A 21755-nucleotide genomic window follows, 5' to 3' on the forward strand; every position below is an offset into this window, starting at 1 on the left:
AGGGAAGGGTTGGCTCAAGAAGCATTCTGTCATAGCCTGAACCCAGGGATGCGCCCCTATGATCGGTCAAATCTTAAACTTAAGAGGCGATCCCGAGGGGCATGTGAAGAGCCATCTCAGAAAGAAATGAAACCTTAAGTCCCCACAGAAATCCTAAAATGAGATAGAAGGAAGGAAAAGTCAGGAATTATTTCCTTAAAAGGACAAGGTCGCTAGTCTTATTCCGAATCGGATAGATAAACACTGAGGCTCCTTTGAATCAAACAAGATCATCATTATCCTACACGGAGAATTATATTAGATCCTTCTCTCACAAAATTGGGAAGCAACTCTGAAGAACATCGACCTCTTGGCTTAAAGGACAAGAAACCACCTCTTTTACATGTCCAAATTAACCTTGGGGCGGCTAAAATTCCATCGGATGTACTCAAGGAAAGGGTATATTGAATGAAACTCCAACAGTAGATGAAAACATGCATTAGCCTGAATATCCTCATCTCCAAAAATGGTACAAAATCTATTGAGTCAATAAAGCTAGTGTAGGGAATCTATTTTGTACCTTAATGAAATACAGACATGTTGGACACACTAAAAAATAACCATGCTTAAATCTCGAAAGCTTAGAATCTCTACACCTATAAAACATCAACAGATTATTCAGGTCTCAGCTTTCATTTAAAGTAGCATGCCAAAAGCGAACCAAACATACCCCCATGCCATTCAAACACAGGTATCCTATATGATCTAAGTCCCAACCTAAAAAATGATCAGGTCCCATTACTATCTTTCAAGCATACTTCAAAATTCCGAGCAGAGAATGAATCACAATGAATGAAGGGATTCCTTTTGCTTTATATGCACATCGGTAACTAAAACCCAAGGGATGAATGAAACTGACACTCCTCATTTGAAATCTGTGACTTTTGAATCAACAAGTCCAAGCTATGAAACTAGATAAACATCAAGGGCCTAACACACAAGGAAGAAAATCTTAAACTTTCATATTACCTGGTTCATGCACCAAGGACTATTATAACTCCAAATGTAATGAAAGATACTTAAGGCAAAGAAGAGAAACTAACCCAATGTAATCATTTGAAATGGGTATGCAATAATAAATCGGGATACTTGGGGTTAGAAAAATCAAAACCAATCCAGATGACATGCTAAAATACAGGAATGCTATGCTCACCTCTTTTGTTATCCGGGTAACCTACATGTAGCGTTAAAAGGTAGCCATAAGCGCATCAGCAGGGGCCATCCGCGGAATTGAGTGGAGATAGTGATGGATGGGCTGTTGGTGAAATTGGGTTGAGATGATGACGAAATTGGTTGAAATGGGCAAAAATCCTTGGAAATGGAGAGGCCCAACCTTCTTCTCTTCCTTCTCTTTCCTTTCACAGCTCCCTGCAAATCCTAAATCAAAACCCCTTTTCTATTTCTACTTCTACTTCATCAACCTTCCAATACCCAAACCTTGGATTTCAAACCTCCTTTTGCAGCCTTCTCAGTTTGCTCGAGAATACCCAATGAGATATCCGACCCCTTTAAATCCAGATCTAAATCCCTCTGCTCCTTGATGTGGTTTGTGATGGTGGCTGCAGAGATTTGGGTGAAAATGAGGGGAGAGATGAAAAGGGGTTTGGTGGTAATGGGTTAATGGAGGTTATGATGCTCCGATTGGGTTGCCGGTGGTGGAGGGAATAAGAGAAGGAAGGAGATGGTGGTGGAAGGGTAATCGGCCGGTGATCGGAGATGCAGAGGCCGCCGGAGTAGTGGCTGTGGGAGTTAAAAACAGAGTAGGATGGTTGAGATGGGGTTTAAGGGTGAGACGGAGAAGATGGGGTTCGGATATTGTAGAGATGGGTTTTGAGGGTTCTGGCAGAGGTTGGGTCGGATTTTGGTCGAAATCGGTGGTGGGATTGAAGGGATCTCGCCGGAGCTTGGTGGATGGTGGTTGCAAATGGGGATGATGGTGTAGATGATGGTGATGGTGACTGAGAATGGAGGTGGCGGCGGTTTGGGTTTGATTGGAGAAGATGGGTTTACGAAGTGGGTTTGGCCGGAGAAGATGGCTGGCAGATGGGGTTGGTGGCTTGATGGTTGGCCGGCGGCGAGGATGGGAGGAGATTGGGGATGTGGTGGTGGCTGGCCGGTCGGAGGATGGGTTTGGGGATGATTGGTGGAGCTCCGGTGGCCGGAGATGGTGGTGATGGTGGCCGGTGGGAGCTCCTCCCTCTCCCTGCTTCTCTTTTCTCCCTCTCTCTGCTTCTCACCAAAAATTGGTTCCCTGTAGCTCTAATTCGAGAGGTGGTTTTTTTTTAGATTGGGTTTGGGAGTTGCAGAGGTGAGGGAGGTGGGAGTTGGCCGGAGATGGTTGTTGGAGATGGTGGCTCGGGTGGAGGCCGAAGGTGGAGGTTGATGGTGGTGGAGAGGTGGCTGCAAGGGAAGGTGGTTTCTGAGGGGGTGTGGTGGCCGAGGTGGTGGGCCGAGGTGGTGGGAGGAGGAGTAGCCGGCGGTTGGAGGGTGGCCGGAGAAGATGAAGAAGGAGGCCTCTCTCTCTCTCTCTCTCTCTCTCTCTCTCTCTCTCTCTCTCTCTCTCTCTCTCTCTCTGGTTTTCTCAAAGAAATGGGTTTTTCCTTGTGAAGCCCTAATTTGATGGGTTTAGTATAGGGAAGTGATATATTCATCCCCCCTCATCTTTCCAGGGATAACCCCATCCAGTGTGTTTACATCAACTCTCCTTCTTTACAGGGGGGGTGGCTCGGGTAGAAGAAAGGGGGTAAAATAAAAGGAAGATCCCCTTTTTCCCATGCAATCCTAGCCTTCTAACTTTATCCAAGGGCCACCAAGGATTGCTTAAGGTATAAGGAACATGGGAATTACAAATGCGCCCTTCTGAAGATGACAAATCCCCATGAAATCCTTTGGCTTTTATAATAAATGGGGATGGTATCCGCACTCCCATGTTTTGATACTTGCCCTATCTCCGCTCGTCTTATTCTAAATTCTTGGTCCGATTGTCCCGAAATTTTGCACGGGCAGCCCTGTGAACATAAACAACCTCCTGGGGAATTTGTACCCACGAATGTGGGCCATTAGCTGGCGGAAAGTCAAGCCACCCTCTCATTTTGGGCCCACTCTTTCTGGGAATTATTCAACTTAAGGATCACGACCCCACCTTAGGGACTTTAGGGCTCGGTCAAAATGGGGTGTCTACAGGATGGTATTTCTATGGCAAGTGATGTGGAAATGGAGCTCCCTAAATCAGGAGGCTCAGTTGCTGCCTTGAAATTTTCACCCCTCCTTGATTGAGCTACCAACCGCTCCATAGCCTCAAGTAGGGTGCGCTCAAGGTGGGCAAATCGTGTGTCGATAGCGGCAGCCAAACGTGTTACCACAGGTGCCTCAACATCATCATACCTAGACCCACTCCGGAGGGACCCCATGGGGGGTGCAGATCAGTCCCCTTATGTAGGATGCAACCCCTCTAATGGCTCTATCTTCCTCATGGGCCACCGAACAAACAGTTGGTGTGCAGAACGTGTAGTCCCTCACAGACCACTTGACGAACAGTTGGTATGCATATCAAAAAAACTTGATTACTCCTCGTAGTTACTCCTATACAACACCTGTGTTTGCAGAATCCAACCCACACAATCAAAATTTCATGGTGTGTTGATTGAGACGTATACTAAAACTAGGCCAATTTGTAATATTCTTTATGTAGGCTTTTCATCAAACACCTGGGGGAAACATGGTTGGTTGTCTCTACAGCCCTCAAGTAACCAGTATCACTAGTACATTTTGTCAAATAATTGAGGTTGGGAAAGCTTTTGCAAAACAACAGTTGGCCAGTCTCACTGCCGCATTTCGTCGAACAGCTTAGGGGCGTAGTTAACAGGGTGTTTCTAAAGGCCAAAACCTGCCAGAACCGTGTATTTCTCTTAGGCCTTTCCTCAAACAGCTAGGGGGTGCCACAGCTTGATCATCCCAATAACAATAGCTGGTTAGTCTCACTGGAAATTTCTTCAAACACCATGGATGGAAGCTATTACAACCAAAAGTCAGCAACTCTCATTGGAGCATTTCATCAAACACTTAGGGGCGTCCTTGCCTTGGCATTTCAGCAGCCCAAAACTGGCCAGAACTATGTACTTCTCTTCAGCTTTTCTACAAACAGTTTGTGGGCGCAGTCGCAAGTGTGTTTCTACAATTCAAAACAGCCCAAAACCGTGACCTTCACTTGGAACTTTCCACAAACACCTAGTGGGCTTCGTGGATGGAGAAATCTAGAATCTAAATGCAGTCCAGACGTGGACCAATACTCTCACAGTGTCTTTGTGAGTTCCCTTCGCCACCGAGGCTGGCAGGATGATGCTTTGATACCACTTGTAATGACCATTTTCTTCAACCTCTATAAAGAACATTAAACCCTCAAGAAAAAGACTGCATTGCATTCATATAGCACTAATGGCAGCACTCCATTTAATACACCATATGCAAAAACACAATATAAAGATAGACGGTAGATGGGGAATCTGAAGTTAATCTCTTCATGTATAAATTTAGTCACATACAGAAGATTGGGGGCATTACATGGAGGGATGTTGTGGACTGGAGAATATGTAAGGAAGTAGAAGAGTAGATGGGGAAGGATAGATGGTTGCCGCATCCAAGGGCGCACTGCTCATGGAGGGGGTGTTCTCTTGAATGATTGTGGAAGATGGGTGATCTCCAAGTGCACACTGCTGCAAGGAGGATGGGGGATAGAGGTTAGATGGGGTGCTCACTGCACCTTCACCATGTAGGAGATGCACTATCTCACTACCACGGCTGATCGACTACACTAGCGAACTTCACTTCGTGACATGGAGATAATATGCAAGCATACCCCTTTCCTTACCTATCCAACCTACTTATAACCAATACAAAACAAGGTGTCCATATCAAATCAATGCCCAGGCAAAAATGTCCAAGAGAGTAGCTTTTGCCCAATACACACAGAAGGGGTGCCCATATCATTTCAGTACCACTCTGAAACACTCCAAAGTGTCATATCTACATTTGTAAATTTCGTTTCGTTTCGTCCGAAATGGACGAAATGTTTCGGTGTCGGCCGAAAACCGGAACGAAATGATGAAAATTTCATTTTGGCCGAATTTCGGCCGAAATTGATCAAAATTTATTGAAATTTACAGAAATTTGATGAAAAGTGTGGACCGAAATTGACCAAAATTTCTGAAATTTCGTTTCAGTGGCCAAAACGAAATGGCCACCGAAATGAAATTTACAACTATGGTCATATCATATCCTCTTTGAATGCTATATGGCCCTTGGCCCCATGCCCTGTAGAGGGACTCCCACTCCATTTGCCTCACAAGTAGGTCACCTCCGCATGATCCGGCCCCACGAATGATGTCCAATCACACAAAAAGCTGTCCCATATGGCCCATCCATTCGATCCACAAACACTAGATCAATGTTCCTAAAAGAGAACATTACAGCCACATCGATGGGCAGATTTCGCAGCTTAGGCACCTATCTACGAGTAAGAGATTTTCCCTCTTTTTGATATCCTGTAATCATTCAAGATACCTAAAAAATGTGGATATGGTTCAATCAAAATCCAAAAGGCAAATTGAGAAGCAGATTTCGCAGCTCATGCAGTCCAAGCCTCCATCCAAGCAGGAGGTTCTCTCTTTTTTCCTTTTAATTTCTTGTTTTCTTGCAAAAAATCTAAAAGCACACCTTTCATTGGATATGTATGCTTTAAGTGAAAGGCATACAACTTTGAAAGCATTCGATGAGCCTGACCCCAAAACTCTGCGCCTTAACAGATTTCTGCATTTTCCTTTGCGCCTTGACGCAATTTGAATGTGTCTCACAGTAAGGTGTACCTTGTGGCATATGTCTTCAATGCCTTTGCAAACATTATGACTTGCAGTGCTCAACCATCTTAGCCGCGCTTTGTATCTTCTAATGATACTTGGATGGCCCCTGAGCCTTGGTTTTCATCAGAGCCTTCGCACTCTGTGAGCATAGCCCCTTCCTTCTCAAGGCCCCCTCGCCGCCTTAAAAAACCACTTTTGAGGATGAATTCTTTGCCTTCCTACCTAGGGAAAGGAAAGACTATATATCTTAGAAAATAGTGTTGGATGCCACGGACTCAGTTGTTTCACCATCGTCCATCAGATGCCTCGGATTCGGCTAGATGACAAGTAGCTTCAGCCACCATGAAGTTGTCACTGAGTAAATTGTTGCCCAATAAATGATAACACGCAAGTAAGAACAATTACAAAGTGTTCGTTTGAAGAGGAAAGAGGTTAGTCTGAAATTTCTTTAATAAGCGTATTTATTGTTAAACGTATGCATCATTGTGTAAATGCATCAACAAAAATATGTATCATTGCATCTGCACAATGATTTGTTGGAAGATTTGAATGATTAGGCGAGCTTGAATATCTGAGGGATTTGACTATTTTCCGTATGATTAGTCATTTTTACTGTTTTATAGTCATTGGAAGGGTATTTTCGTCTTTTTCATCTACAAGCAAGAAAATCTCTATATAAACCCATATAGTTCTTATTTCTGTTCCTTACTTCTTCTACCCCTCTCAGTAATCCCTACTCTAGACTCTACTCCTTTTTTTCCACTTCTATATTACTTTCTACTGCTTACTTTCTACTACTTTCTACCTCCATCATACTTACTAATCCCTATTCCAGAGGCTTCTAGTACAAACCAAGGTTTTAAATTTCGGCCGGATTTCTGTCAAGACAGAAACCGAAATCCGAAATATACCAAATTTCGGGCCAAATTTTGGTAATTTCGGTAATTTTGCCGAAATTTCAGAAAATATATTAATTTTTTAATCCTTTGCCAAATTTCAGCAGAAATTACAGAAATTTCAACCAACATTTCGACGCCCTTTACTGAATTTCGGCCGAAATTTTGGGATTTCGGCTGAAATTACGGTTTCGATGAGGACCGAAATTAACCCCGAAACCGAAATTTAAAACCTTGGTACAAACCACTACTAAGGCTTCTACTTCTAGTCGACTTTGGTGTGTATTTTCAACATTCAAACAAAGGCAGGCTTGGAAGTAAAGGATCCAAGAGCCATTTCTTCACAAATCACACACACACACACACACACACACACACGTATGAGTAAAGGGTTCCTGCGCTGCACTCGAGTGCAGAAAACAGGGGTGGGGCCACATTGTTGGGGTGACCCTAAGCATTCATTTGAAAGGCCCCATTATGGATAGGGTGTGTACCAAAAATCAACTTCATTGGATCATCATAGGGTGTCCATTTGTGAGGGTGAAAACGGAGAGATACTGTTTGTCCACTAATCTGCCCATTTTTTCACCCCACAAATGGACACCCTAAGATGATCCAATGGAGCTGATTTTTGGTGAACACCCTATCCATGAAAGGGCCTTCCAAATGAATGCTTTGGATCCCCCTCAACAATGTGGCCCCACCCTTGTTTCTGCACTGGAGTGCAGGAACCCTTTACCCTTTATATATATATGAGGAAAAGGATTGTGCGCTCGAGCGCACCAAGCTTAGGTGCGCTCGAGTGCCCCAAACTCATGTGGGCCCACTTTGTTAGGATGATCCAAAGCATTCATTTGAAAGGCCCTTACATAGATGGGGTATGTACCAAAAATTAGCTCCATTGGATCATCCTAACCCATCCATTTGTGGAGGTCAAAATGGACAGACTCTGTTTGTCCACAAATCTGCCCATTTTTGCCCTCCACTTTTGGAGGGGTTAGGATGATTCAATGGACCTGATTTTTGGTACACACCCTATCTATGATGGGGCCTTGCAAATGAATGGTTTGGATCAGCACAAAAAATGTGGCACCCATGTGATTTGGCACTCGAGCGCACCTAAGCTTAGGTGCGCTCGAGCGCACAATCCTTTTCCTCTCTCTCTCACCCCTAGCATATCTTACTTTTGAGTTTGCTAGAAAGGATAAAAATATTAAGAACCAATCTCTAAGAAATATCGTCGATAATAGAACAAGAAGAAAAATTTGAAAGCCTAAACAAAATAGTGTAAAAAGGATGTCATTTCTCTTTCTCTCCCTCTCTCTCTCTCTCTCTACACACACACACACACATATTCAAAAGAGGCACCCCTAGCATATCTTACTTCTGAGTTTGCTAGAAAGGATAAAAATATTAAGAACCAATCTCTAAGAAATATCGTCGATAATAGAACAAGAAGAAAAATTTGAAAGCCTAAACAAAATAGTGTAAAAAGGATGTCATTTCTCTCTCCCTCCCTCTCTCTGTCTCTAATTTGGATTTTCTAGAGATATAAAAAATCAATTTAGAGCAGAAACTTTGCTTCTTCGGGATAAAAAAAATCTCTTCCAATATAGAGCCGTAAAAAGCCATTTAGAGTAGAAAATTTGAGGTTTTTCGCGACATTATGTATTCGTTATTTTTAGGACATAAAAAGCTAATTTGGTCATATCAATATAAAGCATTTTTCCAATTTAGAGGGAAAAAGCCGTGAAGGAATAGGAGGGGTGCTAAGGAATCAAAGCATTTTTTACACTATTTTGTAAAAATACTTTGGAATCCAAAGGTTAGGACATATTATATGGAGTGCAACTTTAGTAATGTAAGGAGACAGGGCGAGGATATAGTAAATATGACTCGAAAGGAGGTACCTAAGAGGGATATCTTTCGCTATCTTGATTCAATCCTACATAAGGAAGGAGAGATTGAAGAGAATGTTAACCACAGAATACGAGCAGGTTGGTTGAAGTGGAAGCATGCTTCAGGAGCTCTGTGTGATCGTAAAATACGTACGAAGTTGAAGGGAAAGTTTTATAGAAAGTTGTGAGGCCAGCCATGTTGTACGGCTCAGAATGTTTTTTTTTTTCTTTTAATGATAACAATTTTATTTCAATAAAGGGTGTACAAAAACTTGGGACAAGATGTCACGGTGAAATACATGCATCCATTTATCAAAATTACATCAATCCATAGAAACCACCCCCTCCCCTCTTTGATCAGAGAAATGGACAATGACATCCGGGAGGCTGACGCCATCTTTGGCAAAACAATCTGCCACAGAATTTGTTGTTCGACGACGGTGCACAAAAGAAGGCCCAATGCACTGAATTAAATCCCGAATTTCATCAATAATATTTGATAATCTCCATGGTCCCACACATCGATTAGTAGCCCAAGAAATAACATTTGATGAGTCTCCCTCCACAATGAGATGCCCAAGATTGTGACTCCGGAACAATCGAAGACCAAATAATAGGGCCCGTGCCTCCGCTTCATTGGAGTCACACTCTCCGGCCGGACCAGAGAAGGTCATGATTTTAGTCCCATTTGAATCCCGTAATACTCCCCGTATCCCAGCTGGCCCCGGGTTACCCATCGAGCTTCCATCGAAGTTGAGCTTTAACATACCAACTTCCGGTGCTCTCCAGCGAGGTTTGATACTGTTGTTTTTTTTTCGCTTTTCAGACAACACTGTCACTCCATTTCTCAAAATATGAGTTATCGAATATGGATATCCCCTCTTCCCCTGGCCCCACAAAATTATGGTAACGATAATTGCAAGGCATATGTGTTGACTGGGCGTTGACTTGTTATTGAAAATTCTCTCATTCCTCTCCCTCCACAGAAACCAACTTATGGCATACGGGATGCAGTTCCACAATTTTTGTCCGGTACAACCATTAAAAGCACTCGGCTAATTGATAATAGTTTCCGAAATACTACTATGGATTACCCATTGCATCCCAAAAAATCTTATCACTCCCATCCACACAACAAAAGAGTAGGGACACAGAAGGAGTACATGGTCCAAACATTCCGTACTCTTGTGACATAGCACACACCAGCTAGCAAGTCGAATACTTCTCCTCTGTGATCTTTCACAAATGTTAATGCACCTATGAGTCACGGTCCAGGTGAAGGCCGCTATCAAGCTTTCCATACTCGCCTTATATCTGACATCCTATCATTCCCCCTCGCTGATTTTCATATAGAAGCTTCTAACAGAAAAACCGCCATTAGTGTTCGGAATCCAGAACCATCTGTCATGCATATTTCGAGAGAGATATTGAGTTGAAAGCAACTTAAGAAGTGCTGCCAGGGACCCGATCATATTATCTTTTAAATTTCGTCGAAGGCGGATATCCCAGAAAATCTCTCCGTGGTTCCTTTTCGGACTCAGATGATCTGAAATTCTTGCCTCGCGGTTTGTGGTTAATTGAAATTGGTCCGGGAATGCGATAGATAGGGGTGATTCACCGACCCAAAGATCAATCCAAAAGCGCACCACATCTCCCCTTCCAGGCCTGAATCTTACCCATGGATGGAATAAATCCCTTACATGTATGATCGATCACCAAGCTCCCGATCCCTTTCTACCGGACGAACCTCCGATCTCCCAGTCTCCCCAGCCCCTTCCATACTTATCCCCGATAACCTTGTGCCATAACGCCTCCTTTTCCACCACAAATCTCCATAACCATTTGCCCAATAGGGACTTATTACGGAGCTTGATCCTTCCAACACCTAAACCCCCCTGCTTTTTCGACTTGCATACTTGCTGCCATTTTAATAAATGTTTGACTTTCTTATTCCCTCCTTCCCTACCTTCCCATAAGAAGTCTTTTTGAATCTTTTTGATAAGGGCACTTACCTTTGCCGGAATTTTGAACAGTGACATATAGTACACATGCATATTTGCGAGGGCCACTTTGATGAGAGTAATCCGCCCACCAAAGGAGAGGTATTGCTTCTTCCAAGAGGCCACCTTCATCTCAATTCTTGTCAATACCGAATCCCACATTCCAATTTTCAGTATGCCAAAACCAAGAGGCAACCTGGGGTATGTTATTGGGAAGGATCTCACCTCACATCCAAGCACAGCAGCATGTTGCCATACCGATACTTCATCCAAATTAATACCAGCAATGGTACTTTTTGAAAAATTAATCTTGAGTCCAGATGCCATCGCGAACCATTGAAAGACCCTCAGATTCTTCATATATGGTAGTCCCACTTCCAAAAATATTAGAGTGTCATCCGCGAACTGCAGGTGCGATATTAATTCTGAATTTTTTGAAGCTGCAAGACCCCGTAAGAAGCCCTTTCCTTCCGCCAATACTAATAGTCGGCTTAACACTTCAACCACAATAATAAATAAGTAAGGTGAAAGCGGATCACCTAGGCGAATTCCACGAGAGCTGTTAAAGAATCCATGGGGAGACCCATTAATAAGAATCGAAAATGAAGCAGTGGACACGCAAGGCCTCATCCACTTCCTCCATTTATCCCCAAAACCCATTTTGCCTAAAGCAAGATCCAACATCCCCCATACGACGTGATCATACACTTTTTCCAAATCTACGCGCGCAATTATACCACAATCCCCATGTCTCTTCATTGTATCAAGTACCTCATTCGCAATCAGCACCCCATCCAGTATCTGCCGCTTGTAGACAAATGCACCTTGAAATTTAGATATAACATCAGCCATCACAGTGCACATCCTCATGGCCAACACCTTTGATAACAGTTTATAAAGACTATGCACTAGACTAATAGGCCGAAAATCCTTGAGCTCGACAGCACCCTCCTTTTTGGGTATTAAAGTTATTAAAGTGGTGTTAATCCCCTTATTTAATATGCCTGTCTCATGGAATTCATTAAAGAACCGCCATACTTCAATTTTCATCATATCCCAATATTGAATATAGAAGTCTGCGGGGAAGCCGTCCGGACCAGGCGCCTTATCCTTCCTTAATACGTGTAATGCCGCTTCGATTTCTTCCATCGAGAACACCCTTTCCAGTCATCCCATTTTTTTCTCACTGATTCTTTTGAAAGTTAAATCGCCCAATTTAGGCCTCCAATTATGCGACGTGGTATATAGATCAGTAATGCTTTGTTTATCTTCCACAAGAGCACCGTTAATCAGTAAACAGTTAATCGAGTTAACCCTTCGCCTAGCATTGGCCATCTTATGGAAGAATTTAGTGTTTTTATCGCCCGCATTCAACCATACCACCCGTAATTTTTGTCTCCATGTCATCTCCTCCCTACGGATGATGCTTTCATATTTGAAAAGAATCTCCTCCCTGCCCTGCTTCTCAACATCCGAGAGAGTTCGATCTGCCTCTTTCTTTTCAAGGTCTTCTAGCTCCCGGAGTATTTCATCCTTACGGCCATGATTTAAGTTCTGATCCAGAGATGCCCAAGCCCTAACCTTTTCTTTAATCACCCGGAGTTTTTTACACACGGGCCCACCCATCCATTAAAAGACTCCGAGTTCCACCACTCCCCAATCTTTTCACCAAGAGACAGATCTTCACACGAAGCCATGTTCCACCGAAATGGAGTAGGCCCACTAGAGAATTCGCCAAGTTCCAGCAACATAGGATTGTGATCAGATAGAGGTCTGGGGAGGGCCCGCTGATAAATACTTGGAAACATATCATTCCATTCCTTCGAAATTAAAATACGATCAATGAGAAATTGAACAAGCTGCACCTGATTATTCGTCCTAGTAAATTTGGCCCCTTCCAAAGGCAAGTCAATCACCTCGCATTCGTTTATCATCTCAGACAGTTTACGCATACTAGCAGTAATACCACCAGCTCGGTTCTTTTCACCAGGGTACCTGATTGTGTTGAAATCTCGCAAAGTGAGCATATGTGAGTGCACTCTCATGCAACAACTTTTCCGAGAAAATCCCAAATCTCAATATGAGTTTTTATATGGTGTATGCCCGCGAAATGTCTTCCGCAACGGTCCCTAGCAAATCCCAAATTTTGATATGAGTTTCTATCTATAGAGGTTTCCATAACATGCCGTTCCTCTATAGATCGAAGTTCTACGGCTATCCAATGTAATGATTTATTGGGCACAACCATTGTGGCCTATCAAATGGACGGTTTGGATCATCCTATAGTGCGGGCCATACAATAATTTTTTGAAAAATACTAGACTACACGGGCTTACATCGTAAAATATCCCACCAACATATACCTCATCTTGTTACATCAAATTTTTTTTCTGATCTAAGGTAGGTTTAATAATGTAACTTCTGAATCAAAGACGCTTTTTTCGTAGATGGTTCATTACCATATTACCCTCCATTAATACCAGTGTGTCCCAGAGTGGTCCTATTAAAATCTTCCGTTGCAATAGAAAAATACTAGTGGGGCAGCCTGTGCGATGCATGGCACAAGGGTAAATTTAAATTAAAAAGTTGCATTGCTAAAAAAAATAGTTGTATTTTTTATTTTTTTGAAATCTATAAAAGATTAAATAGCGCCATCTCTAACAGGTTAAGCTTTTGGGGTAATTGGTGGTTTGACATAGTATCAAAGCCTAAAGAGATCTCCTTTCTTCTTCAAAAAATTCCACCATGTCTGCTTCACCCGCCTATCCCTATCCAAATACAATCAGTGTAGCCAACTTCGTGTCTCTCAAACTGACACAAACGAACTACCTGCTGTGGGAAACACAGATTATCTCAATGATCCAAAGCCAAAGCTTACTCGGTTCCAGCTTGGCTTGTTTCCCAGCCACCTGAAGATTTTCCGTTGATGCCGCCACCAGCCCGCTATTGCCGCAAACCACAAGTGGCCTTTTAAAGTACAAGCTACACACCCTCGAATCACCTTGGTTCAGACTCCTCTTGATTCGATCAATACGGCCGATGCACATGTGTAGCTGTCAACCTGTTGACTCACCCAGTCAACCTTGGAGAGGGATCGATCAATCAATCCTCCCCAACATAAGTAATGTCACCTTCTCACCATCGTCTTCAACTCGGAAACTAGTCTCTGGCCCAATTATGAAAGACACCCTATGCGTGCACACGCTTTCACTCTGTCGACTGCCACGCCATAACTGCCTCGGTTAAGGTTGCAGGTTTTATACGAGCCAGTCGACTGCCTCGGTAAAATCCCGAATTTCTCCAACACTTTAAAAATTCATATTTTCTTCGTTCGGGGTCCAAATTACGCGAGATCGGATCCGATGGATTCGTATCAATGAAAGGAATCCACCAAACTCGATTTCACGCTCCGAATTCAAACACACGATTTATGAAAAATCGCTAAAGATTCTTATTTGAATCTCTAAAGTTCTAATTTCTAAATACTGATTCTAATTGATCGGTTTCGAGTTCCTTGGGATCGTAAAACAATATCGAACCCAAGAAAACTCACAATCAATCCAGAGGTTCAATTTTTTTTTATTCATATAATCCTTGATTCAGGATTCCTTATTATCCAAATTATTCACAGTTCAAAGATCTTACCTGGATTCGCGGCTTCGACTCCGAATTCGCGATCTCCTTGCTCTTCTTCTTCTCTTTATCTGATTTCTCTTTCTAGGGCTGCACAACCGATTTAGGGTTTGTTTAGCCACACAGAATCTATTTATAGGCTTTATTAGAAAGCCCTAATCTGAGTCAAATTCTAACTGACAAAAACGCCCCTCTTTTTCAAGGGGGGACGAAAATTTTAGTAGGGGTATTTTGGGTATTTACACACACCTTCCCTCAAATGAACATATTTTGATATGTAGGTAGTCTAATTTTGTCTATAGTTGTCTATTAGTGTTTAGCTCTAGATATTAATTTTAATTCCTCCCAATTCAATATTTATTTGGTAAGATCCATGGCCTTTTAGTTTATTTTCCTCTTTATTTTCATTGTTTCAGTTTGTTATTTTGGATATCACAATCACGGTTCGTTTCATCTTTTTTCTAAAACCTTTGAACCCTTGTTATTGTTTGCCTCCCCAAAGCCACTACTACTATAGAGCTTCTTTTTTATCTTTACTTATTGGATCTTGAAAGAGAGATAGGGGTAAATGAACATAGAAGGGTTTTCTTGGATAACATGGAATCGTAGATGCGGAGGCCCGATTTTCTTTTTTTCTTTTAGAAAATTTTCCCATTCAGTTTTTTACTATCACCCCTGTACATTACACGGGTCTTTTACTAGTGGATTATAAGAAGATAATTCATGTCTGATATTTTAGTTTGTATTTGTTAATGATAGAAACAAAAATAGGGCTACTGGAAAATAAATATAAGACTTCGAGTAATGGAAGAGAGAGCTTAGCTGGAAGAGAGAGTTTAAGACGGATTATGAATAGTATACACACCTTTTGTTTTCCTATATCACCAGTTCCATAGCCTTAGTTAGCCTGAAATGCATAAATATGACAGTTAAAAGAAGCAAGAGAGATGGTATTTTAACCTACTTTTCTTTTAAACTTAGAGGCAATGAAAAGTTTACCCATAGCCTTGTCTATTAGAGGAGGTGGTCTGAATTCCATGAGAGCTTTCGAAATAGGAGCAGACAATGTAAGGCTAAGTAAGACCAAAGAGGAGAAGTGCTTTCTGAGTAACAAATACCCAAAACCTGGATTTCTGAGAGAAACACCAAACTACCCAAATAAAATGTAATATTCCAAAATAAAAAATTAATTCTTTAATCTACAAAAACAATCATAAGAAGAAAATGATAATAGAGAAAATTATCCTATAATCTTCTACAGAACTATAATCAAGGGTTGATAGTAACAATTTGACGAAGAAAAAAAGAGAAAAAACACAAGAAGAAAGTGAAAATAAACATATAAAAAAAACAAAAAAAACAAAATTACAAAAAAAAAGGGGGGAAAAAACAAAAATTGCCTTTTTTGTTCCTCCTCTTCCAGTCACTTCAAAGAACTGCAGGAAAACCGAAAGTGAAAAAAAAATATAAAGAAAGAAAGAAAGAACCAAAATTAGAGTATAGCGAACAAGTAGAACTACATACATTGAGAAGAGCTTTATTTTTTTTAAGAGCTGTGGGTAGGGAGAGATAATAAAGTTATGACTTATAAGCAACAATCCCGTGACCAAGTCACTTGAATCTCGCCTAGGTCACGAGGATCCCGTGACCAAATAAAAATAAAGAACACCCCACCATTATAATAGCTACCACGTTGGGAATTAACCACTGCAAAGAGTTTTTATAAAAACTACCGCAGCATACACCTTTTAAAAATCTCGAGCTTACACCATATTATGAATTAAAACCAATAAGGAAAAAATCTTTTGAAAAGTGAGCATATGTGAGTGCACTCTCATGCAACAGCTTTTCCGAGAAAATCCCAAATCTCAATATGAGTTTTTATATGGTGTATGCCCGCGAATTGTCTTCTGCAACGGTCCCTAGCAAATCGCAAATTTTGATATGAGTTTCTATCTATACAGGTTTCCATAACATGCCGTTCCTCTATATATCGAAGTTCTACGGCTATCCAATGTAATGATTTATTGGGCACAACCATTGTGGCCTATCAAATGGACGGTTTGGATCATCCTATAGTGCGGGCCACACAATAATTTTTTGAAAAATACTAGACTACACGGGCTTACATCGTAAAATATCCCACCAACATATACCTCATCTTGTTACATCAAATTTTTTTTCTGATCTAAGGTAGGCTTAATAATGTAACTTCTGAATCAAAGACGCTTTTTTCGTAGATGGTTCATTACCTTATTACCCTCCATTAATACCAGTGTGTCCCAGAGTGGTCCTATTAAAATCTTCCGTTGCAATAGAAAAATACTAGTGGGGCAGCCTGTGCGATGCATGGCACAAGGGTAAATTTAAATTAAAAAGTTGCACTGCTAAAAAAAATAGTTGTATTTTTTTTTTTTTTGAAATCTATAAAAGATTAAATAGCCGCCATCTCTAACAGCTTAAGCTTTTGGGGTAATTGGTGGTTTGACATTGTATCAAAGCCTAAAGAGATCTCCTTTCTTCTTCAAAAAATTCCACCATGTCTGCTTCACCCGCCTATCCCTATCCAAATACAATCAGTGTAGCCAACTTCGTGTCTCTCAAACTGAGACAAACGAACTACCTGCTGTGGGAAACACAGATTATCTCTATGATCCAAAGCCAAAGCTTACTCGGTTCCACCTTGGCTTGTTTCCCAGCCACCTGAAGATTTTTCGTTGATGCCGCCACCAGCCTGCTATTGCCGCAAACCACCAGTGGCCTTTTAAAGTAAAAGCTACACACCCTCGAATCACCTTAGTTCTGACTCCTCTTGATTCGATCAATACGGCCGATGCACATGTGTAGCTGTCAACCCGTTGACTCACCCAGTCAACCTTGGAGAGGGATCGATCAATCCATCCTCCCCAACGTAAGTAATGTCACCTTCTCACCATCGTCTGCAACTCGGAAACTAGTCTCCGGCCCAATTATGAAAAACACCCTATGCGTGCACACGCTTTCACTCTGTCAACTGCCACGCCATAACTGCCTCGGTTAAGGTTGCAGGTTTTATACGAGCCAGTCGACTGCCTCGGTAAAAACCCGAATTTCTCCAAAACTTCAAAAATTCATATTTTCTTCGTTCGGGGTCCAAATTACGCGAGATCGGATCCGATGGATTCGTATCAACGAAAGGAATCCACCAAACTCGATTTCACGCTCCGAATTCAAACACACGATTTATGAAAAATCGCTAAAGATTCTTATTTGAATCTCTAAAGTTCTAATTTCTAAATTCTGATTCTAATTGATCGGTTTCGAGTTCCTTGGGATCGTAAAACAATATCGAACCCAAGAAAACTCACAATCAATCCAGAGGTTCAATTTTTTTTTATTCATATAATCCTTGATTCAGGGTTCCTTATTATCCAAATTATTCACAGTTTACAGATCTTACCTGGATTCGCGGCTTCGACTCCGAATTCGCGATCTCCTTGCTCTTCTTCTTCTCTTTCTCTGATTTCTCTTTCTAGGGCTGCACAACCGATTTAGGGTTTGTTTAGCCACACAGAATCTATTTATAGGCTTTATTAGAAAGCCCTAATCTGAGTTAAATTATAACTGACGAAAACGCCCCTCTTTTTCAAGGGGGGACGAAAATTTTAGTAGGGGTATTTTGGGTATTTACACACACCTTCCCTCAAATGAATATATTTTGATCAGTAGGTAGTCTAATTTTGTCTATAGTTGTCTATTAGTGTTTAGCTCTAGATATTAATTTTAATTCCTCCCAATTCAATATTTATTTGGTAAGATCCATGGCCTTTTAGTTTATTTTCCTCTTTATTTTCATTGTTTCAGTTTGTTATTTTGGATATCACAATCACGGTTCGTTTCATCTTTTTTCTAAAACCTTTGAACCCTTGTTATTGTTTGCCTCCCCAAAGCCACTACTACTATAGAGCTTCTTTTTTATCTTTACTTATTGGATCTTGAAAGAGAGATAGGGGTAAATGAACATAGAAGGGTTTTCTTGGATAACATGGAATCGTAGATGCGGAGGCCCGATTTTCTTTTTTTCTTTTAGAAAATTTTCCCATTCAGTTTTTTACTATCACCCCTGTACATTACACGGGTCTTTTACTAGTGGATTATAAGAAGATAATTCATGTCTGATATTTTAGTTTGTAATTGTTAATGATAGAAGCAAAAATAGGGCTATTGGAAAATAAATATAAGACTTCGAGTAATGGAAGAGAGAGCTTAGCTGGAAGAGAGAGTTTAAGACGGATTATGAATAGTATACACACCTTTTGTTTTCCTATATCACCTGTTGCATAGCCTTAGTGAGCCTGAAATGCATAAATATGTCAGTTAAAAGAAGCAAGAGAGATGATATTTTAACCTACTTTTCTTTTAAACTTAGAGGCAATGAAAAGTTTACCCATAGCCTCGTCTATTAGAGGAGGTGGTCTGAATTCCATGAGTGCTTTTGAAATAGGAGCAGACAATGTAAGCCTAAGTAAGACCAAAGGGGAGAAGTGCTTTCTGAGTAACAAATACCCAAAACCTGGATTTCTGAGAGAAACACCAAACTACCCAAATAAAATGTAATATTCCAAAATAAAAAATTAATTCTTTAATCTACAGAAAACAATCATAAGAAGAAAATGAAAATAGAGAAAATTATCCTATAATCTTCTACAGAACTATAATCAAGGGTTGATAGTAACAATTTGACGAAGAAAAAAAGAGAAAAAACACAAGAAGAAAGTGAAAATAAACATATAAAAATAAAACAAAAAAACAAAATTACAAAAAAAAAGGGGAAAAAAACAAAAATAACTTGCCTTTTTTGTTCCTCCACTTCCAGCCACTTCAAAGAACGGCAGGAAAACCGATAGTGAAAAAAAAATATAAAGAAAGAAAGAAAGAACCAAAATTAGAGTATAGCGAACAAGCAGAACTACATACATTGAGAAGAGCTTTATTTTTTTTAAGAGCTGTGGGTAGGGAGAGATAATAAAGTTATGACTTATAAGCAACAATCCCGTGAACAAGTCACGTGAATCTCGCCTGGGTCACGAGGATCCCGTGACCAAATAAAAATAACCACGTTGGGAATTAACCACTGCAAAGAGTTTTTATAAAAACTACCGCAGCATACACCTTTTAAAAATCTCGAGCTTACACCATATTATGAATTAAAACCTATAAGGAGAAAATCTTTTGAAAAGTGAGCATATGTGAGTGCACTCTCATGCAACAGCTTTTCCAAGAAAATCCCAAATCTCAATATGAGTTTTTATATGGTGTATGCCCGCGAAATGTCTTCTGCAACGGTCCCTAGCAAATCCCAAATTTTGATATGAGTTTCTATCTATAGAGGTTTCCATAACATGCCGTTCCTCTATAGATCGAAGTTCTACGGCTATCCAATGTAATGATTTATTGCGCACAACCATTGTGGCCTATCAAATGGACGGTTTGGGTCATCCTATAGTGCGGGCCATACAATAATTTTTTGAAAAAAACTAGACTACACGGGCTTACATCGTAAAATATCCCACCAACATATACCTCATCTTGTTACATCAAAATTTTTTTCTGATCTAAGGTAGGCTTAATAATGTAACTTCTGAATCAAAGATGCTTTTTTCGTAGATGGTTCATTACCATATTACCCTCCATTAATACCAGTGTGTCCCAGAGTGGTCCTATTAAAATCTTCCGTTGCAATAGAAAAATACTAGTGGGGCAGCCTGTGCGATGCATGGCACAAGGGTAAATTAAAATTAAAAAGTTGCATTGCTAAAAAAATAGTTGTATTTTTTTTTTTTTTGAAATCTATAAAAGATTAAATAGCGCCATCTCTAACAGCTTAAGCTTTTGGGGTAATTGGTGGTTTGACATAGTATCAAAGCCTAAAGTGATCTCCTTTCTTCTTCAAAAAATTCCACCATGTCTGCTTCACCCGCCTATCCCTATCCAAATACAATCAGTGTAGCCAACTTCGTGTCTCTCAAACTGACACAAACGAACTACCTGCTGTGGGAAACATAGATTATCTCTATGATCCAAAGCCAAAGCTTACTCGGTTCCACCTTGGCTTGTTTCCCAGCCACCTGAAGATTTTCCGTTGATGCCGCCACCAGCCCGCTATTGCCGCAAACCACCAGTGGCCTTTTAAAGTACAAGCTACACACCCTCGAATCACCTTGGTTCTGACTCCTCTTGATTCGATCAATACGGCGGATGCACATGTGTAGCTGTCAACCCGTTGACTCACCCAGTCAACCTTGGAGAGGGATCGATCAATCCATCCTCCCCAACATAAGTAATGTCACCTTCTCACCATCGTCTGCAACTCGGAAACTAGTCTCTGGCCCAATTATGAAAGACACCCTATGCGTGCATACGCTTTCACTCTGTCGACTGCCACGCCATAACTGCCTCGGTTAAGGTTGCAGGTTTTATACGAGCCAGTCGACTGCCTCGGTAGAAACCCGAATTTCTCCAAAACTTCAAAAATTCATATTTTCTTCGTTCGGGGTCCAAATTACGCGAGATCGGATCCGATGGATTCGTATCAACGAAAGGAATCCACCAAACTCGATTTCACGCTCCGAATTCAAACACACGATTTATGAAAAATCGCTAAAGATTCTTATTTGAATCTCTAAAGTTCTAATTTCTAAATTCTGATTCTAATTGATCGGTTTCGAGTTCCTTGGGATCGTAAAACAATATCGAACCCAAGAAAACTCACAATCAATCCAGAGGTTCAATTTTTTTTTTATTCATATAATCCTTGATTCAGGGTTCCTTATTATCCAAATTATTCACAGTTCAAAGATCTTACCTGGATTCGCGGCTTCGACTCCGAATTCGTGATCTCCTTGCTCTTCTTCTTCTCTTTCTCTGATTTCTCTTTCTAGGGTTGCACAACCGATTTAGGGTTTGTTTAGCCACACAGAATCTATTTATAGGCTTTATTAGAAAGCCCTAATCTGAGTTAAATTATAACTGACGAAAACGCCCCTCTTTTTCAAGGGGGGACGAAAATTTTAGTAGGGGTATTTTGGGTATTTACACACACCTTCCCTCAAATGAACATATTTTGATCAGTAGGTAGTCTAATTTTGTCTATAGTTGTCTATTAGTGTTTAGCTCTAGATATTAATTTTAATTCCTCCCAATTCAGTATTTATTGGGTAGGATCCATGGCCTTTTAGTTTATTTTCCTCTTTATTTTCATTGTTTCAGTTTGTTATTTTGGATATCACAATCACGGTTCGTTTCATCTTTTTCCTAAAACCTTTGAACCCTTGTTATTGTTTGCCTCCCCAAAGCCACTACTACTATAGAGCTTCTTTTTAATCTTTACTTATTGGATCTTGAAAGAGAGATAGGGGTAAATGAACATAGAAGGGTTTTCTTGGATAACATGGA

At 40.8% G+C, this 21755-nt stretch overlaps 1 protein-coding gene across 50 annotated transcripts in view; it reads right to left on the minus strand.

The window, feature by feature from the left end:
• The window catches only part of LOC143857156 (uncharacterized), a 60996-nt gene that overhangs the window by 8999 nt on the left and 30242 nt on the right, over positions 1-21755 (minus strand). For 41 of the 50 annotated variants that reach the window (XR_013238485.1, XR_013238484.1, XR_013238483.1 and 38 more), the window contains 6 exons: positions 18748-18881; positions 18614-18655; positions 17761-17838; positions 15722-15757; positions 15321-15454; positions 15187-15228 (listed from right to left, as the gene is read on the minus strand). The exons of 2 other annotated variants lie outside the window; for them this stretch is intronic. The gene's annotated coding sequence lies outside the window, so the exon portion shown is untranslated. Of the gene's footprint in view, positions 1-14333; positions 14412-15186; positions 15229-15320; positions 15455-15721; positions 15758-17760; positions 17839-18613; positions 18656-18747; positions 18882-21755 lie in introns of all 50 variants that reach the window. 7 more of the 50 variants (XM_077367491.1, XM_077367483.1, XM_077367490.1 and 4 more) reach the window with 6 other exon arrangements.

This window comes from Tasmannia lanceolata, unplaced genomic scaffold, assembly GCF_043159265.1.
Source record: "Tasmannia lanceolata isolate RefF3 unplaced genomic scaffold, GAP_Taslan_0.1 ptg000024l, whole genome shotgun sequence".
Taxonomy (NCBI): Eukaryota; Viridiplantae; Streptophyta; class Magnoliopsida; order Canellales; family Winteraceae; genus Tasmannia; species Tasmannia lanceolata.